At 42.8% G+C, this 22,782-nt stretch overlaps 1 pseudogene across 1 annotated transcript in view; it reads right to left on the bottom strand.

The window, feature by feature from the left end:
* LOC146978260 (glutamate receptor ionotropic, kainate 5-like) overlaps positions 1-22,782 on the bottom strand; it is a 206,216-nt pseudogene that overhangs the window by 2,393 nt on the left and 181,041 nt on the right. Inside the window, exons 14-19 of the transcript XR_015037067.1 lie at positions 16,225-16,334; positions 15,516-15,689; positions 11,733-11,898; positions 10,228-10,453; positions 3,891-4,019; positions 920-1,041 (exon numbers count right to left, since the gene is read on the bottom strand). The product of XR_015037067.1 is annotated as a glutamate receptor ionotropic, kainate 5-like (transcript). The remainder of the gene's footprint in view (positions 1-919; positions 1,042-3,890; positions 4,020-10,227; positions 10,454-11,732; positions 11,899-15,515; positions 15,690-16,224; positions 16,335-22,782) is intronic.

Below are 22,782 nucleotides of genomic sequence, written 5' to 3'. Positions count from 1 at the left end.
CACATACTGACTTTTGAATTTTTTACATAACAGGAAAACTGACACACATTAAAGGTGGATTGATATTAAATATGAGGCGACCTGTTGTTTTGACTAAAGTCGTACAATGTATTCAAATGTATTTTCATATCATAGAAGCAGCACTGTCTCCCCTCAACAAGTCTGTTTCTGTCTTGATGTTCATTATCAAAATAAAAAATGAGTTATATTATCATAGTTATTAGTCTTATCTTAGTCTTGTGTAAAAAGTGATGCAGACAACATTAATGATATAAAGTTGAAGGGGGACTGGACACAAGGAAAATTATTTCAAAATAAAACAGGAAATCATGACATGAATACAAAGTCCAAACACATGAGTAATATTTCACCCTAATAAACTGATGTTAGAGAATTAGCTTTTAAATTATAGGAACAATAAAAGGTTAAAATTGAACTGTTTATAATATAAAAGGTCTGGATATGGTTATGGTAATGAAACCTTGGCAATAAATGAAGCAACTTGTCAACAAATGAGTGTTTTTCCTGCTTTGTGAACACCTGTACTTTGTGCGACACTGCCCTCGTGTGGCCAAGAAATCAACTGCAACAAAGTAACACAGGTTAAATATGTTGGTGCAACACTCAGAACTCAGTTGGAGAGTCTTAAGAAGCAAGTAGATTTTGATTACACCATCAAATGTGTCGTATCATCATTTCATCTACACAACCCACAACAACAACCACAACAAGTTAATGGAGCCATTCAGCAAAATGGACGAGGTTAATGTGTGACTCTGGATGAAGCTCATTCACACAGGTGAACAGGCGGGCGACCTACTGAGGTGTTTGAGTTGAGGTTGAGGCCGGGGGCGGGGCAGGAGGAGGAGGACGAGAGAGGAAGAGGAGTAGGAGGAGGAGGAGGATGGTGAAGGTTTACCTCGTCCGTCTCAGCGCTTCGACGCGTCGACCACACAAACTCCATGATGGCCACGAAGACGGCGATGATGAGGCCGCAGATCAGGACCACGAAGATCCCACCGATGTTCTCCATCCCCAGACCTGAGACACACAGAGAGTGACGGTAACATGGATTTACATGGTAAATCTCATTCTCATATTAGTTTCTCATAGTCACTTAAAGCAGAAGTAAGTGGTCCGGTCGTTTTCGCTAATGCTGCGTTCCAGGTAGGCTTTTGAAATCGTAAATTACAGCTTCAAGTCACAACTTACGACTTTGTAGCGTTTCAGGCAACCCACTCGTGTTTTTCCGACCTGTTTTACCGGTGAAAGTCACTATAACGGCCACTCGTAAATTCCGACAGGTGAACTCGTACCAGATCGAACTGGTACGACTTCACGGTCGGAAAAATACGAGTTTCCTTGAACGCACCATAACAGTCCTCGTCCCTACGTCACCACATTCACGGCGTCCCTTGGCTGCACACACAGCCCTGCATGCCGTTCTCTCTCCTCATTGGATAAAAACTGTAGGATACGATAAATGTTTTCTCCTCGGCTCAGAGCAGAGCAGAGGGACTGAGAGACCCGTGTTTCAGACCAAACACTCTATGTAAGTGATTGCTGTTGGAAGATATAACTATTTAAGACTTATATTAACACAAATATATCACTTACTTCTGCTTTAAAGCTGTACAGAAAAGAAAATTGAATTTGAGCCCACTGTGGGTCCTAACATTAGTGTAATAACTAATCTATCAGACGATGTAGGCCAAACTTTGTGCAAAATTCTATTTTCAAGTAAATCCGGGATGAAAGTGGTATTTTTTTCCGCATTGGATAATGCAGGCGCACAAATTATGCGTCAGCCTGCGCACGATTCATCAGCCACTGATATTGGATCCGTCATCCGTCAATCAAACGTCTATACACACAAACACACACGGAGCTCGGTCTCGCCCCAAACACTGAATATCCCGCCCGCTCGATGACAACTCGGCAACTCGTGGAAACTCGGCGCGACAAACAGGACAAACGGCCATTTCTGAACACCTTTAAAGGTTCCCAGAGTTAAAACACATGCACCCAAACAACAAAATAATGTCCATTGTGAAATTAAATGTATGAGACCAATTTATTGATCACTATCAAATAAAAACACAGACACTAGGAGGATCTACGTTGTTCACGAAGTTCACCATCTTAGTTTTAGCAAATTTATAAGCATTTATTATTATGCAACTTAATGAATTAATTAATTAGCTTTCAACAGAGCCTACAGCAGCCCCACAGGCTCTGTTAATCTCTACTAGGCATATTAGCCAGCATGTTAGCATGCTCACACTTAGCAGTTCACCATCTTAGTTTTGTTTGTTAGCGTTTAGCATGCTAATGTTTAATAATTAGCTGGAAATAGCCCATAGCCATATTGTAATATAATGTTTCCAAGTTTGCCATGAGTTTGGTGTGCTAGAAAGCTAACATTAGCTGTGAAAGCAACTGAGGCTGATGGTAATGCCAATAAAACAAAATAAACACTTAACACAAAAAATACAATACTACAAAAAAAACTAGATATTAGCTGCTGTAAGGAGAATTTTCCTCACAGTTTCTTCCTAAAATTGTATAACAGTGACACACACCTACTGTAAACTGTGTAATCAGCAATAAGGAGATCATTATAATCTTAACAGGTCTGTATAGCATCACATTAGCTTCACACACACAAACACACATACACCGCTCTGGGACTGAAGACAGCTGTAGAACAGACGACAGAGAGCAGTGGATCAATACTCAGAGACGACTCACGTTCCTGTTAGAATCGACCGATAAAAACATGATCAGAGAGAGAAAGTCGATGAAGAGAAACTTGTCTCATCTTGTTACAATAACACACATCAGGGGGAAAAAAATGTTTGTTAGTGATGGAAAGTCGTCATAATCGAAGAAAAATTGACCGACGCAGAGACACAAGACACTGGTTGATAACTGTCTGTCTCATGAAGACAAGCAGGACATCAGGACATGATCTAGCCTCATCACTCCCTGGATGTTTTGTTCACCTTGTTGAGCAGCAAGGTGGGAAAAATACCTGTTCAATAACTTTTGTTCAATAAAAAATAAAAAACCAAAAACCTCCAAAAAGTGTCTCCACAAACACACTGCAGCTGTTTTTCCTGCTCAACATCTGGCTGCATCCACCTTCCTTGCAGAGTGTGCTGACTCTGTGTGTTACATGTACACTCACACAAGTAAACAGTTAATTGTTGTGCCTCTTACAATGATTGCACCATCTGCTGCTGGAGCTCGTCTTGTGTGTGTTTGCTTTTTTTGGGTGTTTTTTGTTTTTTTGAGACCGGCTGGGTGTTCGGTTTCACATCTGAAGAGAGCCAACAGATTCATCCACGGCAAATTTTTAATAATCTGCTAATCTATACGTCCTATATGCAGAATTTCCTCTTGTCATTAATACAAACCTGCAACTTTAGTGCCACATCTCACTGAAATTCCAAAATAAGGAACAATTGTCACTTTTTATTTTATTTTGAATGGAAGCAGCAGGTATCTCCAGCATCTGCTGCTTCCAACTGATATACTCAAAACTGCATCGCTCCACAAAAAAGTCAACTTTACCAACTACCCATAAATGAGAAAAAAACAAAACCTGATTTTTTTTTCTTTTCGCAAGATTCACTGCACAACTGCACAAGTCAATGGCTGCAGCTGTTACTCCTTCATTGTCCAGCTGTGATCTGTGTTTTGTCTTGATTGAGGCGACGACAGTCAAACCCCTCTCACACAGGTAGGAGGAGGAAGAGAAAGGACAGGAAGTCGTGTGGTTTTCCGGTGTGACCCTCTCTGCTCCAATCCAAACTGCAGACACCGATGAGCTGAAGAAAATCACTGAGTTTCTGAAACAAGACTTATTCGCACAGAAACACACCCACCTTTGGCTCGGTGGTCCTCCTCTTTGGGACACTGTCCTCCCTCCCACCAGCGTCTCTTCAGGATCTCCAGCCTGTTGCTCTCCTGCATCTGTAAAATCCCCAGAGTGATCTCGTCTCTGTACGGAGAGCCTGAGGTGGAACCACAGAGGAGAGAAGACCCAGGTTAAAGTGTTGGATTCACACCACTACAGACAGAAATCAATCTCATTTACCTGCTGCTGTTTTTTTATTCTGTACTATTCTGGTTCTAATTTATGAACAGGCCATGTTAGTCCAGTTTAATTTTGCATTCACTTGTTCGATCCAGTTCCTCTGTTGTCTTTTATTTCCGATCCTTCAGTGGTCATATGACCTGACAGCTCAGTCACTCATTGGACAGACCATAAGATCATTAGATTACGGGGCTACAAACAACACAGCATGTTTTGTGTCTCTTTGTGATTGTTTTACATCTTTTTCTTCTGTTTTGTGTCCCTTTTTTTGTCACTTTGTGTCTCCTTGTGACAAATGTGGTTCTCTCACCTTTGCTTTAACTCCTGCAAAACAGCTGGACCAGTAAAAACTGTCATTAGAGTGTATTTAAAATTAAAATTCAAACAAAAAAAGGAAAGCAACCAGAACAAAGTATTAAGCTGTGATTTAAAAGCAGTGACAGACTCAGGAGACCAAACAAGGACGGTAAATTGTTCTGGAGTTTGGGGGCTGAGGCTGCAAATGTCCTTGATTTGATTTGGGGCTTCATGATTGGTCATAATGTCTATTACCAAGACATCCTGTAGTTCCTCTGCTGTGATTTCACACCCTAAACACACACACACACACACACACACACACATATACACACACAAGGGTCTACTTGGCAGCAGACCAAGACCCTCGTTGTCAAGTGGTTTGGGTCTGTGTGTTTAGTTTAGTGGCTGTGTGTGCCACAACAAAGCACACAAACTGGGTCTATACACAGTTTGTTTGCACGGGAGGAAGATCGGAAAAACGAACTAGGTGATGTGAAGTTAAACAGTGTAGGTCTGAGTTTTACATCTAATTATATTAAACTATAGAGTTTCTGTGTGAATCCACAGAGGCAGGTGTGACACCGTGCAGCAGCTTCAGCTCTTTAATTCAGGCGGTAACAGCCTCAGTTCACCTGCTTCACCTCTGCTTTGTTAAACGTGTGTTGAGCCGCACTAACAAGCTCAGCGGGCTGACATGTTAAGAAACGGAGGTGAAGCAGCAGCTGCATCTTTTATCCAAATCAAACATGTCCTGGCTCTGCACCTGAGCTCAGTGTTCATGTGTTCATGTGCAGCCGCCTGTTAAAACTCAGACTTCTGCAACAGCAGCAGCAACAGCAGCAGCAAACACGACTCTGAATCCTAGAGTTTATTCTCAGATCACTAATGTTCAACAGCAAATATGCTCTGGTCTGTTAGAGACACATGTTGCACATCCTCCTGCTGCTGTTTAAAGGTCATGATGTTGACACTCCTCTTGTGTTTAATCTGAGGTGCTGATCCATAAGAAGATATATTTGTGGGTGTGTATTGTAGTTTTACATCTCTCTCAGGTTTCTCTCTGGTAACAGCAGGTCAATGAGCCAATCAGAGGAGAGGAGGCCCTGAGTTGGCCAGCTGACAGTGATTTGTTGAGTGATCAAATAAGAATAAAGCACATTTCATAAGAAACACTCATAGAAATCAAATCCTGCAAGACTGGATGGTGGGTCCAGGTGGGCGGGGCTTGATGTATGGCTGAAAGCTGCTGTGTTGTGATATCACAAAGTTACAGAAGTCCTAACAGCTGGTTTTAAGGCTCAGTTTCTGAATACAGGCTGTGTGCATTTCAATCTATTTGCTTTATAATTCTAAAAAACAACTCGTGAAATTTATGTTTATACAATATGGGACCTTTAAAGGGATAGTTCACCATTTTGGCAAATACAGAGACTGCTTGATGAAAAACTGTCCCTGAAGGCAACGTGCATCAGCGGTTTTGCATGAATTTATCTCTAAAACAACTCAGTCTGGTAACATTCTGTTATTATCTCATAGCGTGGTGAATGTGCAGGTCACAACTTGTCCACCAGAGGGTTTTGGAGTTGTTGGGTTGTGTATTTGATGAGTTTGATGAGGGAAACCAAGAAATCCCATTAGCCTCCGTAGCGTAGCTCTGAGCAGCTCACGGCTCTGCTCCGCCGTTCTAAAAATGGCTTGCACCGACAATTAAAGGTAACAAACCTACTGCTACGACTATAGCGATTATGGCAATGGGCCAATTTGCCAAAATGTTGAACTATCCCTTTAAATAAAATTGGATGGTGTAACACAGCTAAATTGAATACTAACTTCCTGACAACACAGTTACTGGTTGCTACCCCTCTTTGTTAAAGCTGCATTTCCTTTTCTTTGTGTTAATCTCCACCACATTCTGCTGAAACTACTGACTTTGTGTTGACTTGCAATTTTCCCTGTTGGATGTAGCGCAGCAGTGACAGGTGAACCTGCCTTCATGGCCGTTGGATAAAATCAAGACTGTAAAAAAAATGTCTGTCCTGCAGTGTTGACTATTGAGAACTGGAGCCAATCTTCTCCCTTTCATGACAGACAGTTTGTGGCTTTAGTTCGATATTGTGAAGGGAGTCAATGACCTGAGGCACCTGATATGATTGAACTGAAACCACCATCCCTCTCACAGTGATTCTGTTGCCAGCTCCAAACCCAAAGGACTCAACCCCTGAAACCTGCATGTAAAAAAATCTGCCTGTTTAGTTCAGGATTCATATGAAGTGAAGCAGCCGTGCACGTCTCTCTTTCTCTCTCTTTAGACACTGTTACAGAAAAGTGTTGACTCAGCTTCACGCTGATATAAATCATCCTGGTCCCTGTCATTAACAGCTGTAAATTAGCCAACCTTCATCCCTCCTCCTCCTCTCTCGCCCATTCATCTTCTTTTTTTACTCCGTCTAAATGTGACACTGACTTTCACGGCGGTGACTGACGGCAGGAAGCGTGCGTTTCAAAGTAAAAGACAAGTGAAGTCCCGGAGACAGTGATGGCACTTTAACTGGTTCGATGCTCCATATTTCACAAACACAGATTGATTCATACTTTCCCTCCTGACTTCCTTTTCTTTTTCGTTCTTAACAGAACTGATGTATTCCTCTTTTATGGGGGGGATTGGAGACTTAATTGAAGTCTTAAAGCCAAGTACCTCATTTGACAAGTTTCCAATACAGATGGATATCACTTCAGACATGAACTCCTCTTTTTTTTTCTGTTTCCCTTGTTCTTCCCTCTGCCTCAGTCTCAGTCTGATCTCAGGCTCTTTCACAACTTCTCTCTCCCCCTTTATGTTGCATTTTTTAAGTTTTCAATTTCTCGAAAGTTTTAGTTCTCAAGATACTTTCATGTTTAATACTACTAAGGGCATTTGGATAAGAATATTCATATTTTAAGTAACACTTGGTCATAAATCAGCCACAAGACTCATCTGAGGCACTCAAGGAAAAAAATGTTAACCCTCCTTTTGTCCTCCTGGGTCAAGGAAGGAAGGAAGGAAGGAAGGAAGGAAGGAAGGAAGGACGGAAGGACATAGGGAAAGATGGGAGGAGAGAAGGAAGGGAAAAAGGAAGGAAAGATAGAAGGAGGGAGGAAACAGATTGGGTCAATTGGGTCAAAAAGGAAGGAAGAAGTAAGGACGAAGGGAAGGAAGGGAGGGGAAAAGGATTGTGGAAAGAAGGAAGGGAAAAAGGAAGGAAAGAAAGATGGAGGGAGGGAATAGATTCGTTCAAGGAAGGAAGAAGAAGGAAGGAAGAAGGGAGGAAAGAAGGAAGGGAAAGGGGAGGAAAGAAAGATCGAGGGATAGGGAACTGATCAGGTCAATTGGATCAAAAGAGGAAGGAAGAAGGTAAGGGTGAGGAAGTGAAGGAAGGAAGGATTGTGGAAAGAAGGAAGGATGGAAAAACAGAACAGATTGGGTCAATTTGACCCAGAAGGACAACAGGAGGGTTAAGGCAAATTACATTTAGTTGGTTTTAACTTTTAACCTGAAACCCAAACTATCACTTGGCCACTAATCTAAGAAATCCTATCATTAAAAGATGAGAAAACTCACATACAGCTTATTGTAGGGCTTCATGTTCTGGGTTATTCTGTTGAATGACCTGTTGTACTGGAATCGGATTTATTTAGGACACGTCCTAGGCACTTCCTCTTTAGAGAGTTTATGACAAGTCCAACTGAGAGGTGACCTTGACTGGACAGAGAAAACCTCCCAGGCCAAGAAGTGGATTGAATCCACCAAAACTTTATCCCTAAGAATGAGCTGGAAAAAGTAGCTTGGTCCCAGAGCACAGGAGCCACAATTTACCTCCAAAGTATTTGCGGCTGAGTTCTCCATGTTTTTAATAGCAATCAGCGGAGTCGGTGTGTGAGACGACCACCCAACCGGAGCACCTGGTGACTCTGCTGCTTTTATTTACATCACTTAACATGTGGGCTGACTGACAGGCCGGTCGCGCTCAAAAAACCCTCCTGCTGTTCCCTTCCCTCTCTCCACATCTGCTCGTCCTTCCTCCATTAACTATGCTAATCTATGCACTAATACTTATCACTGGGAACAAGTCTGTGGCAGACGACAAGGTGAGGGGCCAGGAGCCGGCAAAAGGCAGCGAGGGCGCCAAACTGGAGTCAGGATGGGTTGAATTTGCCAAGAACAGCAGCTGCACAAAGAATATGACCCGGTTAACGGCTGCAAACCGAACCGACACACAAGGTGACGGGAGCGCAGGAAACACAGCCTCAATGAATTACACACAAGATGTGATGTGACAGCTGACTAAACACGTCCAGGATAATGTTTCCACTTCTTCTCCGTGAGGAATTACAGCACTCATCTCAGGGAAATACAGTTTTTGAGTCATTCGTAATTTATGTGAAAGGTCCCATGTTGTATAAAAGAAGATTTGCACGTCTCTATTGATTATGAATCAGGTCTAGGTTCTACATTAATACTGTGAAAGCATTAGAGTCTCAGTTCACAGGGGAATGCACACAGACAGTATTAAGAAAATAAGCCTTAAAATGAGCTGTCAGGACTTCCTGTAACTTTGTGATGTCACAACAAAGCAGTCACCAGTCAGCCATGCTCCAAGCCCCGCCCACCTGAGTGTTTGCCTAAAAATCTTGTATGCGTTCACTCAAAAAAAAAAGTCAATCCAATCAGAGGACAGACTCAGATCCTTCTCTTTTCCGATTGGCTCCCTGATCTGTTGTTAATAGAGGCTAAGGGAAGAGCTGTAAAACTACCCTGTGATGGTTTTTGGTTATTAAAACCACAAATATCTTTTTTATGGATCGACACTCCAAAACAAAATCCAAGAAAAGTGGAATATCTGGCACCTTAATGTTTGTACTGTTGTTCTCTTTAACTCTCTGATTTTCACAAGCTCGGAGTTCAACATCAGATTTACGTCTCGACAACAAACAGTGTTTCCCAGACGAGCAGGGAGCTGTAAGAGCTTTACACCTCTCTCTAACACATATGCAAGTAAAAAAATACCTCCAGGCTTTGTGGTGGTTTTCAAAAAGCAGCAAAAAAAAAGACAAAGAGACAAACAACCAAGACTCTTGCCCAGAAGTCTTCAGGATAAAAGTCGCATCTCTATAAAAGTTAAGTAAAAAATGTCATTGTCAGTAAAGCACTCCAGTGGATCACGTCTCCAAATAGCAACATTATTTGGATTGTGTTGCTCAAAGCTATAGAAGCTCTGAAAGGCAAGTGAAATATATACGTATATTTTTTGATAGAATCATTTAAAGTTTTTATTTTCTCTGGAAAGAAATAGAAAATAAACTTCATTTGCTCGTCAGGGCTTCTGTACAAACCCAATCTGCTCCGACTCCTGAGATGAATCCTATACAGGCCTGATCGCTCTGCAGGAAGCTCTTTACACACCGCCGACAATCCAGGTAAAGAATCCAAACGCATCACATTGTGTAGACAGAGCAAAGACTGTGTGTGTGTGTGTGTGTGTGTGTGTTTGTTACAGCAAAGTAAAAAGACAGAAACATCATTCGGCTCTGGCTTTGTGTCGGGCCTTTGATGTCGGTCAAATAACGGCTGAAGTGCGCTCTCGCCTGAGGCTGGAAATCAGCCGGTGTTGAGAATGACTCTTTACTCGTGGCTGATTTATCTTTGCAAAAAATATTTCAAAGATCTCCTGTCACTTGTATATTTTTGTGAAATAAAACAGGCCGTGTAGCTTTGGTGGATCTGTTCTCAGCCTCCTGACTGCCAGTCTGACTCTCGTTAATCAGGGTCGGCTCGTCCGTCCACTCACCCAGAGGCATGCCGATGCCGTAGCCTTTGGTGTCCAGCAGACCTCCGATCTGCGTGAGGTTGCAGTTGAGGCTGCGGTAGTACTCGTTCATGGTGCTCTCCATCAGGAAGGCGTACTTGGAGTTGAGGACGCGGGCGATGCCCTCTTCGGTGCTCTTCACGAACACGCTGGGCTGCTTGGAGTACATGTAGTTCCACATCCGCTGGTACGTCTGGTACCTCGAGTTCTGGAGGACGAGACGCAGGAAAGACAACGCACAAACAACGTCAAGGAGGACATAGTTTCTCAACCAGGGTACTTGGACCCCTAGCGGTACATGGTGTATAAAATATTATTTTATTGAGTGACCTTTACGGACATTTTTCATTTTACGGAGCCATCATTATTGCCTAAACTGCAGGAGCTAAGCTAAGGCATTTTTCCCAATCCCATCTGTTTTAATGGGAAACTGGTCATATTTTAACAAGAAACCACAGTTTGATGGCTTTGATTCACTCTCTCTTGTCTTTTTAAATTTACTGCATTACACTGTCACTACAAAGTCTAGACTTCCTGTGATCTTTTCACATATGAGCCCCAACCCTTCCATAGCGTTTCAGTATAGTCTCCATTACTTTTTTTAATTGGGCTTTTATTTTGAAATATCACACAGAAAGATGGTGTGCAGCATTGAAATCATCTATTTGCCTTCCTAACCATTAAAGAGATACTTCAATTGGATACCTAAATCGATAATTCACCAATTGTCTACTCACTGTCATGCCAAGGAAGGGTTTGGGGACCTTTATCAAAACGCTTTTGGAGTTCCGGGGGGGGGTCCGGCTGGCAATGGATTTTCATATAATGGCAGCAGATTGTGGTCACTTTTGAATCGTCCAAAACACACACTATGAAACATCCAGATACCTCCATACTGCTCGTCCGTACTGACCCAAGTGTCCTGAAGCCGTGACATGAAAAAGTTTTTTGGGAAAAAATAATTTGATCTCTGTTTTTAGCCTTGTTGTAGCAGTAGCTCCCAGTGGCTGCGCGAGATTTGCTGTGAGATGTTCTTCCGTGTTTACATCATACATCCAATGGTTTACAACGACGAATGCACATCTTGCAGTAAATCAAACATGCACAAACATCAACAGAGCCACTGGTAGCTACTGCTACAACAAGGCTAAAAACAGAGATAAAATTATTTTTCTGAACAACTTTTTCATGACACTTCAGTATCGTCAGTATGGACGAGCAGTATAGAGGTCGTATTTGGAGGTATTTGGATATTTCATAGACAATTGGTGAATTATCGATTTTGAGTGAAGTATCCCTTTAACAAATATGCAATGATGCAATTAAAAAGACTATTTCCACTGTATTTCTGTCAAATTGGTAGTGGTGGGTGGCAAGCGGCTCCTCAGGGTTGCGAAAAAATAAGCACAGTGCCCCGAAAAGGTTGAGAGCCACTCAAGTAAGAAATAGTTTGTTTCAAGTCAGAAGAAAAGGACTGAGGGTCTCACCATGAAGAAGGTCATGGTGGAGCCCCCGTGGATGGTGCCATATTGGATGTTGGTTTGGTCGGCCAGGTCGTCGGCAGACTCGATGGGGACCTCCATCCTCTGGACGGTGAGGAACGCCGCCAGGTTGGCCGTGTAGGACGAGATGATGATGAGGGTGAAGGCCCACCTGAGAGGAGAGGAGCGGAGAGGAAGAGCGGCGTTAACCTTTATTTACCCCGGCAAACTTCCACACACTCGCTCTCTCTCTCTCTCTCTCTCTCTTATTTATTATTTTCCCCTCTCCCTTTCTGTTCATTAAGAGCTGTGAGCGGAAAAAAGCGAGGGAGTGAGAGAGAAGGAGAGAGAGAGAGACAGATGGAGAGCTCGGCAGGAAACGTCAGGAGTTTTAGGTAAAAATCATCAACCTAAAGATGAACTCGCTGCTGCAGAGACGAACAGGATGTCTCCGCTGCAGAGGAAATGAGACGGAAGTGATGAGCAAGGGAATTAGGAGGAGAGGAGGGGATGGAGGTAAACGGAGAGAGAGAGGTGAAGAGAGGAGCTCCCCTCATTGGCGTTGAATAAATCAAACGTACTGTACACCACATACAGAGTCTCTGCTCATCACTGTGATGTCTAATGAAAACAGATCAGTCACCACAGTCGCGTGCCTGCAGCCTACAACCTCAGTCAGTCAGTCAGTCAGTCAGTCAGTCAGTCAGTCAGTCAGTCAGTCAGTCTCTTACAGTTTGTGCCACAGCCATCATGACTTTTAACGGGGCTAAGTGCCCGATGAGGCCGAGAGCTGTCGGAGAAAAGATGCTGATGGCCTCTCCAGTCCCTCCAGTGTCACTCCACCATCTGTCTCACTGCAGCTACTGGGACTGAGGGAGGAAGGGAGGGAGGAAGGGAGGGAGGGAGGGAGGGAGGGAGGGAGTGGGGAGGACAGGACGGGAGTGGAGGGGAAAGAGAGAGAGAGAGGAGACGGGTTTTGGGAAAGAAATGGTGATTTACATCTCCACGGACAGGAAGAGGACGGAGGGAAATATTTGTAGATAGTTTAGGAAAGAGAAGGAGAGAGGAGGTAAGAGGGAGAGAGGACATGAGGAGGAGAGAGGAAGTGAGGAGGACAGAGGAGGTGAGGAGGAATAAGGAGGCGAGGAAAGAGAAGGAGAGAGGAAGTGAGGAGAAAAGAGGAGGTGAGGAGGAGAGAGGAATGAGGAGGTGAGGAGGAAAGAGGACATGAGGAGGAAAGAGGAATTGAGGAGGAAATAGGAGGCAAGGAAAGAGAAGGAGAGAGGAAGTGAGGAGGAATGAGGAGGTGAGAAGGAAAGAGGAGGTAAGGAGGAAATAGGAGTTGAGAGGGAGAGAGGACATGAGGAGGAGAGAGGAGGAATGAGGAGGTGACGTGGAAAGAGGATGCAAGGAGGAGACAGGATGTGAGGAGGAAAGAGGAGGTGAGGAGGAGAGATGAGGTGAGGAGGAGAGAGGGTAGAGAGGAGGAGAGAGGATGTGAGGAGGAAAGAGGAGGTGAGGAGGATGCAAGGAGGAGACAGGATGTGAGGAGAGAGGACATGAGGAGGTGAGGAGGTTCAATGAACATAAAACAAGAAGAGAAAGCGACATCATCATTTTCACACAAGAGCCTCTTTACCATCTGTTCACCTTCAGCTGATTCTCCTGAGGGAGTGAGAGGAGGAGGGAGGAGGGGAGGAGGGACACACACACACACTTTTTCTCCACAATGCGGCGAGCGGCGGCCATGTGAGCATCACTCACCTCAACACTTCAGTCACTGTATCTGTGCAACCGGAGGATATTTAAGCATCTGCATGTACTGAAGACGAGGTCAGATCAGCTTCCTGTCTCATTCAGAAAATCCTCCCTTGAGAAGTTGTGAATTTTATTTTATTTTTTTATTCCTTACTATACATTTTGATTTGTACCAGTTTGTTCTGAAGCCGGTGACGGTTGTTGCCTTGGTCACTATAAAATAAGTGTGTGACGCTACAGTACCACACAGCAGGAATACCTCATCTCCAACTCTAAATCCCAAACAGCCAACCAAACAAATCACTCCATTTATCAACCGCCGGTGTCTTTTATTTATTGGACGAGAGCGTCTCATCGCTTTGAGGTGGACGGAGGCCAAACCTGCCCAAAGGTGATCAAACCTCAGCCTAGCTCCTGTCTCACAAAGAGAGTGAAAAGTGACCAGTAAAGAAAATGAAAAGTCTAGCCTCTACTAACTCTCAAACTATCAAACTGTCAAACTGTGGCTCAGAGCCATCTTGTCTTTTTAAGTCTTTGATAGACATCTGATCGGGCCAATCAGCTGCATAACATGCGCTCTATTTCCTGCCAAGATAAACAGGTGCAATTTAATGCTGATAAAAGAGGTGATTGACTCATAGAAACATAATTTCTTGGACGCAGGGAATCCAAGTGTGACGCCCACACGCTGATAGACTTATAAAAGCTTTTACAGGAAGTGGATTTTGATTATATTGTCCTTTTATTCTGACTTCACAAAAGGAAATGACAAAATGACCTGAGGGAGCAGAGGGATTTCCTTTTTAATTATGAGCTTTTGTTTAGTATTGCTGTTGTTTAGTTTGTTCTTTTATCCTGTGTTCAAAAATAGTCTACTGTAACTTCTCAAATAGAAGCCCGGGCTACTTCAACTGACCCGGCTTATATTTGATACAGGCGTCTACATGGCTTTTATTTAATTTTGAACAAATCTTATGCTCTGCAAAGATGGAAAATACTCTCATATCGTTCTGTTCTTACTAAAGAGTAGGAAAAGAGTAAGAATAGAAGGAAAGAGCAGGATCTGGAGCATACATTCATTTAGAAGTTGGCACTGATTAAACTTCTTACAAATAAATGTGTGCCCCGGCCATAGACTGTATTCGGGCCAAAAATTAGCCTAATGCTAAATGTAATACATTATATATGTTTTATTCAATTCTGAACGCCCTGCTCGGTGACTTTTGGTTGTTTTTTTTGGTTGGTCCCTCCCTGAATAATTAATAAGGAAAGTTGTATCGTATTGTATCGTATCGTATGGTATTGTGTCGTATCGAATCGTACAGTACCATGCCGTATCGCATCGCATCGTACCGCACCGTATCGCATCGTACCGCACCGTATCGCATCGCACTGCATCGTATCGCATCGTATCGTATTGTGTCGTGTCGTGTCGTATCGTATCGTACCGTACCGTATCGTAACCTTTTACCTGTTTTACTTTTTCGCACAAGTAAAGAAAGACAACTAGTCAGAGGTTTGGAACAAAAAAAAAACACTGAGTGATTCTGTTTCCTCCTCCTTCACACCCTCCACCTCAGTCCTGCTGGATACCAACCAAAACCTTAGTGTGAGAGAGAGTGAGCTGCAGTGTTGTATCTTCATCTTCAGCTCAGTTTTTTTTTTTTTACTGACAAATGACTGTAAACACGTGTCTGGCTGTGAAACCTGTCACCACAGACAGGCTTGTTAGTTTTTCTTCCAAACTTTCACTCCCTCCTCGACGTGGTGCGTTCACACTCTGCCGCTGACCTTGCTTCACTTCACACCCACACTTCATCTGCTTAATTGCGTTTTTGCTGATTAATTGCTGAACTTGAGCAGCGACCGACGACTCTGCAGGGAGCGCAGGCGAGTCAGAGGCAGGTATAGCTACATGTACGACCAACCACGTAGGATTAGATCCTGTCTACGCTGGAGGAGGAGGAGGAGGGGAAACGTCATGAGAAGATGCAGATAAAACAAGATGATGATAAACTTTCGGGTACCAACCAGACTCCGCTGACGCAGCGTGTGGACAGAGCCCGGGGCATGATCTCCGAGCCCTGCTGCATGAAGCCGCCCACTGGGAACCACAGGCTGTTCCCCAGCGTGTACTGGTTCTCCAGGATGTCCCGTCGCTCCCGCAGGCACGGGTGAGGGTTGTACCATTCGTAGGGGCTGAGCCTTGAGAGAGAGAGACAGAGGAGAGGTCACAGTGAAATCCTTCATCCAACATCACCAGACTCCATTATCACTAACACTTAAATTCAAATCTTTTACAGTTCAAATACAAGCTAACAGCATTTTTATTTTGCCTTTACAAAGTGCTCTCTCCCTGACAGCGAATGCACCTTTTCCCACACACAGTTAAAGTGTAGAGGCAGGAAACAGGCGGAGATTCATTCAGACATCAAACACAAAAGGAAACAACATAATGACTGTGTTTACAGTTTTAAACCGTTCGACTGAGTCATTTTAATGTTCATTTTAACATTATGGGCAGAGAGAGAGCAAAGTGGCCGAGAGAGCTTCACTCACTGAGATAGAAACACAAGCAACAACAAACCACAGCAGCAGATGATGTGTCATTTTGCCGTCAAAACTCATTATCAGCTATAACTTTTATCAAAGCCACAGCCAAATGTTTATCAACCAAACACTCAGATTTTCTGGTATTTTACGCTTTAGTCACACACACACATAAAGACAGGTGTGTTACCTGGCGGCGAGGAAGAGGACGCAGCTGACGGCGAGGTAAGCCAACAGCATGAAGAGCCAGACAGCCGGGGAGAAGGGATCCAGGAAGGAGAAGTAACCTGGTTTACGACCCTGAGACACACACACACACGAAAACAAAAAAAATATATTATTAAAGTTTAACAGCAGACGTGAATGTTTTTATTTCGTAACCATTACAACGATACTCTATTTATCTTGTTGTTTTTCCTTTGGTGAGATCGTTTTCTTGTCTCCATGAAAATGAGAGCGGGTTGTTTTTCCACTTCTTTCACACAAACAACACAATTTCAGATCAGAAAATGCTCATGAGTCATTTTTAAATGCTTATAAATGACTGACTTGTTATTTATTTATGTGTAAAACTAATGTGCAACATATTGAGAGACTTGCATCCAAACACCAGCAGCCTGGGCCAGGGCCGTTGCTAGGAATTCTGGCCCCCCTGAAAGAATACTAAAGTGGGCCCCTCCCCCCTGACTTTTCCACTTTTTTTTCCTAAGACTACGTATGTATTATCATTTTTTATTTAGCCTACTTTGTTTTGATGCTAATGCAGCATTGCTATGAGTATTAGTCAGGGTCTTATACAGAATAATTCAGTCATACAAAGATTAGACTACTGGGGTTTTTTGTGGGCCCTATTGGGCGCTGGGCCCCTAGAATTATCATCACCTTTCTCCCCTATACAACGGCCCTGGCCTGGGCCACGACGTTGTGTTTTAATGGATCAGGATGAATCATTTCTCTATTTCCCAGCATCAACACAGAGAAACAGTAGTTTCTTTAACAATTTCACAGGATTTGGTTGTTATCATGACATAAACTGTGACCGGAGTTTATCCCCTCTCACTGTTGAAGCCCAGTTTGGTGGATCTTGAATTTCTGCCGAGCCAGCAGACAGCAGGGTAGGTGGCAGATTTTTTATTTTTTTTTACGCACAATTCTGCACTCTGTCATGTGTATTTACTGATTAGCACTGCTTCTGAACTTTGAATTTAAGTGGAAAAACATGAAGTTTAACATCAGTGGAAGTTCTCATGTCTGCAGCTGGCAGTGGTGAATTGTGATAATAACCATCTGTCAGTCACTGCTGCGCACACACAACTGTCAACGTCTCAGGCTTAGAAACACAACCCTGTCTCTCAGATTGACAGCCATGTATTTTGGAAAATTACAGTGTCGGAATTGGATCATTCCCCCCCCCCCATCTTCAGCTTGTCACATTTTCTCAGCACGTAAACCTGCAATTGGAATAAAAACAACAAAGACACGATAAACCAGTAAACTGCAGTTACAAGCTTTTCAAGTGTTAATGTCTGTAAGCTGATGTTCCCCGGCGAGTGGCTTCCCATCGACCCATTTCATCACCTCCCCTCCCTGCTGTTTATGATGCCTCCTTCTCCCCCCGTCGTCCCCTGGAAAAAAGGATTTGGCAGCGAAGAGAGTTGAGGAAACTCCCAGATTGGACGCAATTAAAGCAGATGACTGGAGCTGTAATGGAGGCAATCAACTCTATTCCTGTGTTTTTCTTTTTTTTTCTCCACTCTGGCTCATTTAAAAGAACACCATGTGAGGTTTGGCAAAGGGCGGAGGAGATTATCTGATGTGAGGTTGCTTTTGTTCCTCGGCGCCCCACGTATAAAGCTGGATCACACGTTAAAGGAGAGGGTGGCAGGTGCCAGCAGGTGCATCCCATCGACTCCCATCAGCCCTGTTTTGAATCTATAAAGCTTTTTCTTTCACATGCTACAGTGTTTTTTCGTTCTTATTTTTGCTTTCTCCCCATGCAGCCTCCAGTCATTTCAAAATGCTCTTAAAGGAGACGATAAACACAACTATTCACATTTTTCCCTGCCGATGTCAGTCTCATAGAGCTGAAGCTGCAGTTGAAAAATACACTTAGGAAAACGTCTTTTACACTGGTGTTTAAAGGGGAGTTATGTGTTGGGATGTTGAGGCTAGTATCTGTGTATTTTGGTTGCTATAATTTGAACATGCTAAATGTTGCAAACATTAAAAACACAATGAGACACAGCTAACCAAAAAACTGGTAGCCAGAAAGCTGTCTTTTAAAAAACAGTAAAAAAAAAAACAGCTTTGTCTAATATTAGCCAACTGTTACTGATGAGTAGCTAGCTTAGCATTGCAAATGTTCCTGTATCCTATTCCATCAGACTCACAATAGACACTTAAAGACTTGGTTGTGACTTTAAAAATTAGAATTAGGCTACTTGGTTTACCTCTACACACACACAATCATTTACCATATAAACTCAATAGAGCAACAAATGTGGATTAATCCGCCGCTGTAAATAGTTCCTAACAAATCACAAGTGGCTCTACCTAAAGAGTAGGCTACTACCAGCCATATATTTTCAACATTACTACAAGTGAACATACAAAAAAAAAGTTTCTTTATGTCCAATTCACTTGCTCTGTTTCTTTGAAACTGTACAGAAAAGTATAAAAGCAACATCCCACAGCTGAAAGACTGTGGAGGATTTCCTTTGACCCGACAGCCGAAAGTAATCTCTTCAACAAACCCTGAACCACCTGCTACGTCTGGTCGCTGTGTTTTGGATGTTTTTGTCCTTAAAGCTGCTGCAGATTCTCCGTCTACATTAGTGTCCTACACGAAGAGTAACAGATGAAGGTCCGACGGCCACAGTCAACAGAGCTTCTTTTGACCTGACGCTGACTCATGAAGGTGAGTTTGCTGCAGCGGGGACACCTCGGCTGTGTAGCCCATCAGGTACCAGTCAATCACCAAAACTCACAACGCTCTCTTTGAATAACTTTCCCTGTAGTTGTCTGAGCTTTAAGGTTCTTGCTACAGGATCCTGAAGCCAACCGAGATGAACCAAAGAGAGAAAAAGAAACAATATCAGCAATAACGTGTTCACTTTTACTTATAAAAACAAACTTTAAAATGTCCTAAAGTGATGGAGATGCATTAACAAAACCTGGTCCTGGAAGTAAAAACTTTTTACGTAGACTCACTGGACTGGGAAAATCACAGGTGTTTTGTGACTTAAATCAACAAGAACCCCCCTGGTAGAGTTAACTACAACTCCCAATGCATTTCACTAAGAAACAGCCAATAACAAAGCTGAAGCTTCATGTTGTGATGTTTTCTTCACAAATTAGACTGCAGTGAGTCGAGGGGTTCTTTTTCTTTTGTATATTTTGGGGGCTTTTTGCCTTTAATTGATAGGATAGTTGAGAGAGACAGGAAATGGGAATGACATGAGAAGAGGGCCACCAGATTTGTTAGTTATACGGCGCCCCAGAGTCAATGGGTTCTTCTTCAACACCTGGTGCCGCACAACCCAGGTGTCTTTAGCTCGTTTCAAAGTGACTATTATTTAAATAGCAGAAGCGCCCATCTGAGTGCCAGTGGGTGTGTTGGTCTGAAATTGAGGGTTAGGGATTGCGCGACTAACCGTACCACTTTCACCACTGTGCGGCTGTTCCACAGCAGGTCGCGGCGTCATTCAATAGTGTTATTAAACCACCTGAAAATAGCACCAAGCTACACTGCAACCACGCACACCTCAACACCTGTACAACATGGCCGTTGCACACTGGGGTTGTGCAACTTGGCATTGATAATACAAATTTCAACAGGGGGATGTTTGGTTTGGATCCATTTGCTAATGCTTTATCTCAAGCTTTAACCCTGAAAAGTTCTCACAGGAACTTCAAAAGGTTCTGTTTCTTGATTGAAACTGTGTGATATGAAAAAAAAAAAATAAGACCAGTGCAGTAAATCAGTCAGACTAATATGACCGTGGGCCACAGCACCACACATGAGCAACAAAAAAGCAGATTCAGCTTTGCATTTTTATCAAAACAATTTCTTAAATTAGCCTTTGATTATGTTCTGGCGTACCATCTAATGAAGTAGAAAAAAACACTGGCTCACAGCCCTGGTCTGCACCCAAAACACAGCCATGATTAATTAAAGGACTAAGTGCAACCCTTTTGAACCATGCTCCTGGTGCTGCGATACATTTTTCAACCATTAAAAAGGTGAAGGTCGACACACCCTGAACGCACCTCCTGCTTGTACCTGACCTGTTTACACAAACTGAATGAAAACAACATTGTGTTTTTACAGTTTTCATACAACTACTCCTTAAAAGGTGACATAATATGGAAATATCACTTTTTGAAGGCTCTTTAACATATATTTGGGTGTTTGTCTTGCCTTCCGGCCCCCAAAATGTGAGACGTCACAAAAAAAAATCTGTAATGTGCAGACTCCCTAGGTTGAAATCCATGTGGGAACGAGCTGTTCCCTCAGTTGTCTTCCAGTGATGTAACTAGCTTTCCAATTTGCATAACCCCACCCCTACCTGGGATTGCTAGAAGGGGCGGGGCAAGCAGTGGTTCATTTGCATTTAAAGGGACAGGCACTGAAACCAGCCGTTCTGAACACGGATGAAAAAAGCTGTGATGTTTGATTCTTGGGGTATTTTGACCAAAGCATGTCACAGGTATGTCTTTAAGACACCTGTGAACTATTTTAATTTGTGGAAAATGGGCATAATATGTCTCCTTTAAAGAGCCGTCAAAAAGTGACATTTCCATAATATGTCCCCTTTAAGTCCAGCAGTTGAATTTAAAACAGTTGTGATGACAGAAATATTAATACACAAGGATCCCTGCAATAAAAGACTAAACAGCATCAATCAATAACTGTGAAACCTGAATGACCCCTTGTGTCTGTATTAATCTGTCAGTCTAATTACCCTCAGTGAGTAACATCATGTTTCGCTTCTTAAAAAAAAAAAAAAAAAACCTCCACAGATTCTTCCAAAAACAATGACGCTGTCACCGTTGAGGGAGCAACAATGACGGCGCTGTCACAGCTGTCACAGCTGGCATCTCCACGGTGATGATGTCAGAGCTCCTCGTACTTGGCTGTAATAAATTGTTGTGCTGCAGATGCGGTGAATAGCAAAGTGATAATACATTGAGCACTAATGAATTGGGAGCAGCAGCAGACATAAATTTACACCGTTCAGCACCGGGGGGCAAGAACACTGATAAACACGATGGCACTTCACTAATGTGTGTACATAAGTCAACAGCTTGAGCAATTAAATAGATTACCATCTTTAAGTCTGCTCGCAAGCTATTTAGATACATGCTGCATGCAAGTGTGTAAGTGTGTGTGTGTGTTTTTATAATGTGCATAAAGCTCTTTATACTTCCATACACAATCCTATTGTTTATTCAGTTGCTTTGGGAGTCACAGAGTAGTTAGGAGATTTAATGTGTTGGTTTGCGTGGTGCATTCAGGAGCTTGTACTGTATGCGCTTCAGATATGCAGAGCGTTGCCACGGGACGAGGCCCAGACCGCGAGGGGCCCCTAAAGGCCCCCCTGGTTCTCCATATGGCAAATTCATTAATGAGCGTTTTGTAATAAACACGACTGAAGGGAAGTGAGTGAGTTAGGTTTTTAAAGCGAAACAGTGAATATGTTATATAGGTAACGTCACCTGCAGCTGCATCTGGTCCACAGGAAACGGTTTTATGTTTCTTTTTAATTAATGAAGTTACAATCATTAACAGCAACTGAGTCACCAAGGATGGTCCTGATGCTGCTCCATGAATGTGACTGTGGCGTGTAGCATACATAAGAGTCCTTTCTGAGGATTATTGATATGTTTTTATGATGATAATGATGTTTGTTTTTTTTCTTTTATATGCCATTTCATTCTAGGTTATTTATCTCCATTAATATATTGTATTTCAAGAGGAGCCCAGAGCATATTCAGTTAATTTCATTGCACTTGTTGTACAATGTACTATTATGGAAATGAAAAATAAACTTGAACTTGAACATGAGTGTGGCAGGTGGCCTCTAGTGCCTGGAGTGGTTGATTAGACTAGAAAAGTCTGGAATAAGTGCTGTTCATTGGACCTCATGATGGTTAGGTCGCTGGGGCTTTGTTGTTTGAGTTTGTCATTATATAACAAATCTATTATATATCTAGTTTTCAATTTTGATCACTGCTTTAGTTTAGATATTTTGATTAATTTGATTTGCTTGGTGGCTTGATGGCTTGTCTCATTTCACATAGCTCCTCCCTGCACCAATCTGTTGAAATAATGTTTACAATAAAAGATGGAGGCTCAGGTTAAATTTAAATACTGTACATATAGGTTGTAAACTTCTTCAGTATGATCAGTTGAAAAACAAACATGTTGTATGAGAACCTTTTACTTTAAATTCACAACATTTCCTCATTATTTTCAAGTATATGTTTTTGTAGCACTTCTGTTAAATAGAGCTGTAATTTCTAGGAGACAGGATTAGTGTGTGTGTGTGTGTGTGTGTGTGTGTGTGTGTGTGTGTACCATCATCAGCAATGGCCTGTTAGTCAGTCTATCTACTGTGCATAATGGTCACTGGTGCTGCACTTGATAGCAGCAGCCTGGTGTTTAGTGGAGTGAATTAATGAGGCCTCGGTTCAGACCGGATCAGGAGACTGAAGTCCCGGTCTGGACCTGCGGCTGCTCCGGGGC

The sequence above is a fragment of the Trachurus japonicus genome, chromosome 11, assembly GCF_045865225.1.
Source record: "Trachurus japonicus isolate A0001 chromosome 11, Traja_1.0".
NCBI lineage: Eukaryota > Metazoa > Chordata > Actinopteri > Carangiformes > Carangidae > Trachurus > Trachurus japonicus.
This window is presented reverse-complemented; position numbering and strand designations above follow the sequence as displayed.